The sequence below is a fragment of the Pseudophryne corroboree genome, chromosome 3 (assembly GCF_028390025.1).
Source record: "Pseudophryne corroboree isolate aPseCor3 chromosome 3, aPseCor3.hap2, whole genome shotgun sequence".
NCBI classification, from domain to species: Eukaryota; Metazoa; Chordata; class Amphibia; order Anura; family Myobatrachidae; genus Pseudophryne; species Pseudophryne corroboree.
The window spans coordinates 137,494,455-137,500,454 of record NC_086446.1 but is presented as its reverse complement, the minus strand read 5'-3'; the positions used below and the strand labels follow the sequence as shown (position 1 = coordinate 137,500,454).

General features: G+C 49.9%; 11 non-coding genes across 11 annotated transcripts; 5 read left to right on the top strand and 6 right to left on the bottom strand.

The window, feature by feature from the left end:
• The first annotated feature begins 225 nt into the window (after positions 1-225).
• On the top strand, positions 226-389 carry LOC134899107 (U1 spliceosomal RNA). The gene has a single exon (XR_010172791.1). It is a non-coding gene; the product is annotated as a U1 spliceosomal RNA (small nuclear RNA).
• Positions 390-541: 152 nt separating this feature from the next.
• LOC134899385 (U1 spliceosomal RNA) lies at positions 542-703 on the top strand. Its single transcript, XR_010173061.1, has one exon. It is a non-coding gene; the product is annotated as a U1 spliceosomal RNA (small nuclear RNA).
• A 670-nt stretch (positions 704-1,373) lies between these two features.
• LOC134898923 (U1 spliceosomal RNA) lies at positions 1,374-1,537 on the top strand. The gene has a single exon (XR_010172612.1). It is a non-coding gene; the product is annotated as a U1 spliceosomal RNA (small nuclear RNA).
• A 152-nt stretch (positions 1,538-1,689) lies between these two features.
• LOC134899593 (U1 spliceosomal RNA) lies at positions 1,690-1,852 on the top strand. The gene has a single exon (XR_010173246.1). It is a non-coding gene; the product is annotated as a U1 spliceosomal RNA (small nuclear RNA).
• Positions 1,853-2,523: 671 nt separating this feature from the next.
• On the top strand, positions 2,524-2,687 carry LOC134898965 (U1 spliceosomal RNA). The gene has a single exon (XR_010172653.1). It is a non-coding gene; the product is annotated as a U1 spliceosomal RNA (small nuclear RNA).
• Positions 2,688-3,044: 357 nt separating this feature from the next.
• LOC134899534 (U1 spliceosomal RNA) lies at positions 3,045-3,207 on the bottom strand. The gene has a single exon (XR_010173206.1). It is a non-coding gene; the product is annotated as a U1 spliceosomal RNA (small nuclear RNA).
• Positions 3,208-3,359: 152 nt separating this feature from the next.
• Positions 3,360-3,523, bottom strand: LOC134898964 (U1 spliceosomal RNA). The gene has a single exon (XR_010172652.1). It is a non-coding gene; the product is annotated as a U1 spliceosomal RNA (small nuclear RNA).
• Positions 3,524-4,194: 671 nt separating this feature from the next.
• On the bottom strand, positions 4,195-4,357 carry LOC134899574 (U1 spliceosomal RNA). The gene has a single exon (XR_010173229.1). It is a non-coding gene; the product is annotated as a U1 spliceosomal RNA (small nuclear RNA).
• Positions 4,358-4,509: 152 nt separating this feature from the next.
• Positions 4,510-4,673, bottom strand: LOC134899149 (U1 spliceosomal RNA). Its single transcript, XR_010172831.1, has one exon. It is a non-coding gene; the product is annotated as a U1 spliceosomal RNA (small nuclear RNA).
• Positions 4,674-5,343: 670 nt separating this feature from the next.
• Positions 5,344-5,506, bottom strand: LOC134899429 (U1 spliceosomal RNA). The gene has a single exon (XR_010173106.1). It is a non-coding gene; the product is annotated as a U1 spliceosomal RNA (small nuclear RNA).
• Positions 5,507-5,658: 152 nt separating this feature from the next.
• LOC134899161 (U1 spliceosomal RNA) lies at positions 5,659-5,822 on the bottom strand. Its single transcript, XR_010172844.1, has one exon. It is a non-coding gene; the product is annotated as a U1 spliceosomal RNA (small nuclear RNA).
• Positions 5,823-6,000: the final 178 nt, after the last annotated feature.

Genomic DNA, 6,000 nt, shown 5'->3' with positions numbered 1-6,000 from the left:
GACCTTCCCCCAGGAATGCTTGTACTAGTTGTTGCATTTGGTTTGTTGTTTGGGGGTGCTTCAGTATTAGGCAGCCTTCTGCCCTCCCATGTTCATCTGAAAATATGTGTTCTCCCTGCAGTTGTTGTCCCCAGATGAGAGTTCCCTTGTGCTGCCTCAGTTGAATCTCCTTTACTTGACAGAGATGTGCCTGAGCAGCGGCCCTCCCCAGCCCTATCCCAAATCATACTTATTTTGCATAGGAGATATCATGGTAATGAAGACTGTTATCCCAGGGTGAGGTTCATTCATTGCATTCTGGGTATGCTGACCCCTGTGATTTCCCCAAATGTGGGAAACTTGACTGCATTATTTGTGGTAGTGGGGGACTGTGTTTGTGCTTTCCTCTGGTCAGCTCTGGTAAAAGTCAGATTTCTTTGTCTCAGATCTTCCTCTAGCCTTGTTCTTCTTTCGAGAGTTCCCTTGTGCTGACTCAGTTGGATCTCCTTCACTTGACAGGGAAGTGCCCGAGCAGCGACCCTACCCAGCTCTAGCCCAACTCCTACTTACCTGCCAGGTGAGATACTATGATCATGAAGGTGTTCTCCCAGGGCAAGGCTCACCCATTGCACTCTGGGTGTGCTGCTCTTGCGATTTCCCCAAATGTGGGAAACTTGACTGCATAATTTGTGTTTCCCCTGGTCGGCTCTCGTATAATTCAGATCTCTTTGTCTCAGGTCTCTCTCCAGCCTAGTTTGCTGTCTGTTTCCACTTCTCTTTTCTTGAGCCGCTCCCTTCTATGCCCTTGCGCACTATTATGACCTCTCCTGTCTGCTTACTTTGTGCCTTCCAACGTCAATGCAAACTACAGGTAGTGCTGCAGGGCCCACACCCTTTTACATGCTTTACAGAGCAGCTCTGGAGCTGTTACAGTGCCCAGCTGCTGCAAGAAATCAGCTTGAATGCTTCAGGGGCTGGGGCATAGCCAACATGAGCCCCACACCGAAGGAGGGTGGAGGTGTTTAATGTGAATTAGGGGTCATCCAAGCGCCGCAAAAGGCCGCCATGCCCTGCACATCCCTTTTTTCTTTTCATATGCAGACGAGGGTTGAAGCCAACTTTGACCCACTGCTTGGATGACATCACCATATGCAAATCCATCTGCTGCAGGCCTTCCCCCAGGAATGCTTGCACTAGTTGTTGCATTTGGTTTGTTGTTTGGGGGTGCTTCAGTATTAGGCAGCCTTCTGCCCTCCCATGTTCATCTGAAAATATGTGTTCTCCCTGCAGTTGTTGTCCCCAGATGAGAGTTCCCTTGTGCTGCCTCAGTTGAATCTCCTTTACTTGACAGAGATGTGCCTGAGCAGCGGCCCTCCCCAGCTCTATCCCAAATCATACTTATTTTGCATAGGAGATACCATGGTCATGAAGATTGTTCTCCCAGGTTGAGGTTCATTCATTGCATTCTGGGTATGCTGACCCCTGTGATTTCCCCAAATGTGGGAAACTTGACTGCATTATTTGTGGTAGTGGGGGACTGTGTTTGTGCTTTCCTCTGGTCAGCTCTGGTAAAAGTCAGATTTCTTTGTCTCAGATCTTCCTCTAGCCTTGTTCTTCTTTCGAGAGTTCCCTTGTGCTGCCTCAGTTGGATCTCCTTCACTTGACAGGGGGGTGCCCGAGCAGCGACCCTCCCCAGCTCTAGCCCAACTCCTACTTACCTGCCAGGTGAGATACTATGATCATGTAGGTGCTTCTCCCAGGGCAAGGCTCACCCATCGCACTCTGGGTGTGCTGCCCCTGTGATTTCTCCAAATGTGGGAAACTTGACTGCATAATTTGTGTTTCCCCTGGTCGGCTCTCGTATAATTCAGATGTCTTTGTCTCAGGTCTCTCTCCAGCCTAGTTTGCTGTCTGTTTCCACTTCTCTTTTCTTGAGCCGCTCCCTTCTATGCCCTTGCGCACTATCCTGACTTCTCCCGTCTGCTTACTTTGTGCCTTCCAACGCACAATGCGAACTACAGGTAGTGCTGCAGGGCCCACACCCTTTTACTTGCCTTACAGAGCAGCTCTGGAGCTGTTACAGTGCCCAGCTGCTGCAAGAAATCAGCTTGAATGCTTCAGGGGCTGGGGCATAGCCAACATGAGCCCTACACCGAAGGAGGGTGGAGGTGTTTAATGCGAACTAGGGGTCATCCAAGCGCCGCAAAAGGCCGCCATGCCCTGCACGCCCCTCTTCTCTATTCATATGCAGATGAGGGTTGAAGCCAACTTTGACCCACTGCTTGGATGACATCACCATATGCAAATCCATCTGCTGCAGGCCTTCCCCCAGGAATGCTTGCACTAGTTGTTGCATTTGGTTTGTTGTTTGGGGGTGCTTCAGTATTAGGCAGCCTTCTGCCCTCCCATGTTCAACTGAAAATATGTGTTCTCCCTGCAGTTGTTGTCCCCAGATGAGAGTTCCCTTGTGCTGCCTCAGTTGAATCTCCTTTACTTGACAGAGATGTGCCTGAGCAGCGGCCCTCCCCAGCTCTATCCCAAATCATACTTATTTTGCATAGGAGATACCATGGTCATGAAGATTGTTTTCCCAGGGTGAGGTTCATTCATTGCATTCTGGGTATGCTGACCCCTGTGATTTCCCCAAATGTGGGAAACTGGACTGCATTATTTGTGGTAGTGAGGGACTGTGTTTGTGCTTTCCTCTGGTCAGCTCTGGTAAAAGTCAGATTTCTTTGTCTCAGATCTTCCTCTAGCCTTGTTCTTCTTTCGAGTTGCTCCCTCGGTGTGGGGCTCATGATGGCTATGCCCCAGCCCCTGAAGCATTCAAGCTGATTTCTTGCAGCAGCTGGGCACTGTAACAGCTCCAAAGCTGCTCTGTAAGGCAAGTAAAAGGGTGTGGGCCCTGCAGCACTACCTGTAGTTTGCATTGTGCGTTGGAAGGCACAAAGTAAGCAGACAGGAGAAGTCAGGATAGTGCGCAAGGGCATAGAAGGGAGCAACTCAAGAAAAGAGAAGTGGAAACAGACTGCAAATTAGGCTGGAGAGAGACCTGAGACAAAGAGATCTGAATTATACGAGAGCCGACCAGGTGAAACACAAATTATGCAGTCAAGTGTCCAACATTTGGGGAAACCGCAGGAGTAGCACACCCAGAGTGCAATGGGTGAGCCTTGCCCTGGGAGAAGCACCTTCATGATCATAGTATCTCACCTGGCAGGTAAGTAGGAGTTGGGCTAGAGCTGGGGAGGGTCGCTGCTCGGGCACCCCCCTGTCAAGTGAAGGAGATCCAACTGAGGCAGCACAAGAGAACTCTCGAAAGAAGAACAAGGCTAGAGGAAGATCTGAGACAAAGAAATCTGACTTTTACCAGAGCTGACCAGAGGAAAGCACAAACACAGTCCCTCACTACCACAAATAATGCAGTCCAGTTTCCCACATTTGGGGAAATCACAGGGGTCAGCATACCCAGAATGCAATGAATGAACCTCACCCTGGGAAAACAATCTTCATGACCATGGTATCTCCTATGCAAAATAAGTATAATTTGGGATAGAGCTGGGGAGGGCCGCTGCTCAGGCACATCTCTGTCAAGTAAAGGAGATTCAACTGAGGCAGCACAAGGGAACTCTCATCTGGGGACAACAACTGCAGGGAGAACACATATTTTCAGATGAACATGGGAGGGCAGAAGGCTGCCTAATACTGAAGCACCCCCAAACAACAAACCAAATGCAACAACTAGTGCAAGCATTCCTGGGGGAAGGCCTGCAGCAGATGGATTTGCATATGGTGATGTCATCCAAGCAGTGGGTCAAAGTTGGCTTCAACCCTCATCTGCATATGAATAGAGAAGAGGGGCGTGCAGGGCATGGCGGCCTTTTGCGGCGCTTGGATGACCTATAGTTCGCATTAAACACCTCCACCCTCCTTCGGTGTGGGGCTCATGTTGGCTATGCCCCAGCCCCTGAAGCATTCAAGCTGATTTCTTGCAGCAGCTGGGCACTGTAACAGCTCCAGAGCTGCTCTGTAAGGCAAGTAAAAGGGTGTGGGCCCTGCAGCACTACCTGTAGTTCGCATTGTGCGTTGGAAGGCACAAAGTAAGCAGACGGGAGAAGTCAGGATAGTGCGCAAGGGCATAGAAGGGAGCGGCTCAAGAAAAGAGAAGTGGAAACAGACAGCAAACTAGGCTGGAGAGAGACCTGAGACAAAGACATCTGAATTATACGAGAGCCGACCAGGGGAAACACAAATTATGCAGTCAAGTTTCCCACATTTTGGGAAATCACAGGGGCAGCACACCCAGAGTGCGATGGGTGAGCCTTGCCCTGGGAGAAGCACCTACATGATCATAGTATCTCACCTGGCAGGTAAGTAGGAGTTGGGCTAGAGCTGGGGAGGGTCGCTGCTCGGGCACCCCCCTGTCAAGTGAAGGAGATCCAACTGAGGCAGCACAAGGGAACTCTCGAAAGAAGAACAAGGCTAGAGGAAGATCTGAGACAAAGAAATCTGACTTTTACCAGAGCTGACCAGAGGAAAGCACAAACACAGTCCCCCACTACCACAAATAATGCAGTCAAGTTTCCCACATTTGGGGAAATCACAGGGGTCAGCATACCCAGAATGCAATGAATGAACCTCAATCTGGGAGAACAATCTTCATGACCATGGCATCTCCTATGCAAAATAAGTATGATTTGGGATAGAGCTGGGGAGGGCCGCTGCTCAGGCACATCTCTGTCAAGTAAAGGAGATTCAACTGAGGCAGCACAAGGGAACTCTCATCTGCGGACAACAACTGCAGGGAGAACACATATTTTCAGATGAACATGGGAGGGCAGAAGGCTGCCTAATACTGAAGCACCCCCAAACAACAAACCAAATGCAACAACTAGTGCAAGCATTCCTGGGGGAAGGCCTGCAGCAGATGGATTTGCATATGGTGATGTCATCCAAGCAGTGGGTCAAAGTTGGCTTCAACCCTCGTCTGCATATGAAAAGAAAAAAGGGATGTGCAGGGCATGGCGGCCTTTTGCGGCGCTTGGATGACCCCTAATTCACATTAAACACCTCCACCCTCCTTCGGTGTGGTGCTCATGTTGGCTATGCCCCAGCCCCTGAAGCATTCAAGCTGATTTCTTGCAGCAGCTGGGCACTGTAACAGCTCCAGAGCTGCTCTGTAAAGCATGTAAAAGGGTGTGGGCCCTGCAGCACTACCTGTAGTTTGCATTGACGTTGGAAGGCACAAAGTAAGCAGACAGGAGAGGTCATAATAGTGCGCAAGGGCATAGAAGGGAGCGGCTCAAGAAAAGAGAAGTGGAAACAGACAGCAAACTAGGCTGGAGAGAGACCTGAGACAAAGAGATCTGAATTATACGAGAGCCGACCAGGGGAAACACAAATTATGCAGTCAAGTTTCCCACATTTGGGGAAATCGCAAGAGCAGCACACCCAGAGTGCAATGGGTGAGCCTTGCCCTTGGAGAAGCACCTTCATGATCATAGTATCTCACCTGGCAGGTAAGTAGGAGTTGGGCTAGAGCTGGGTAGGGTCGCTGCTCGGGCACTTCCCTGTCAAGTGAAGGAGATCCAACTGAGTCAGCACAAGGGAACTCTCGAAAGAAGAACAAGGCTAGAGGAAGATCTGAGACAAATAAATCTGACTTTTACCAGAGCTGACCAGAGGAAAGCACAAACACAGTCCCCCACTACCACAAATAATGAAGTCGAGTTTCCCACATTTGGGGAAATCACAGGGGTCAGCATACCCAGAATGCAATGAATGAACCTCACCCTGGGATAACAGTCTTCATTACCATGATATCTCCTATGCAAAATAAGTATGATTTGGGATAGGGCTGGGGAGGGCCGCTGCTCAGGCACATCTCTGTCAAGTAAAGGAGATTCAACTGAGGCAGCACAAGGGAACTCTCATCTGGGGACAACAACTGCAGGGAGAACACATATTTTCAGATGAACATGGGAGGGCAGAAGGCTGCCTAATACTGAAGCACCCCCAAAC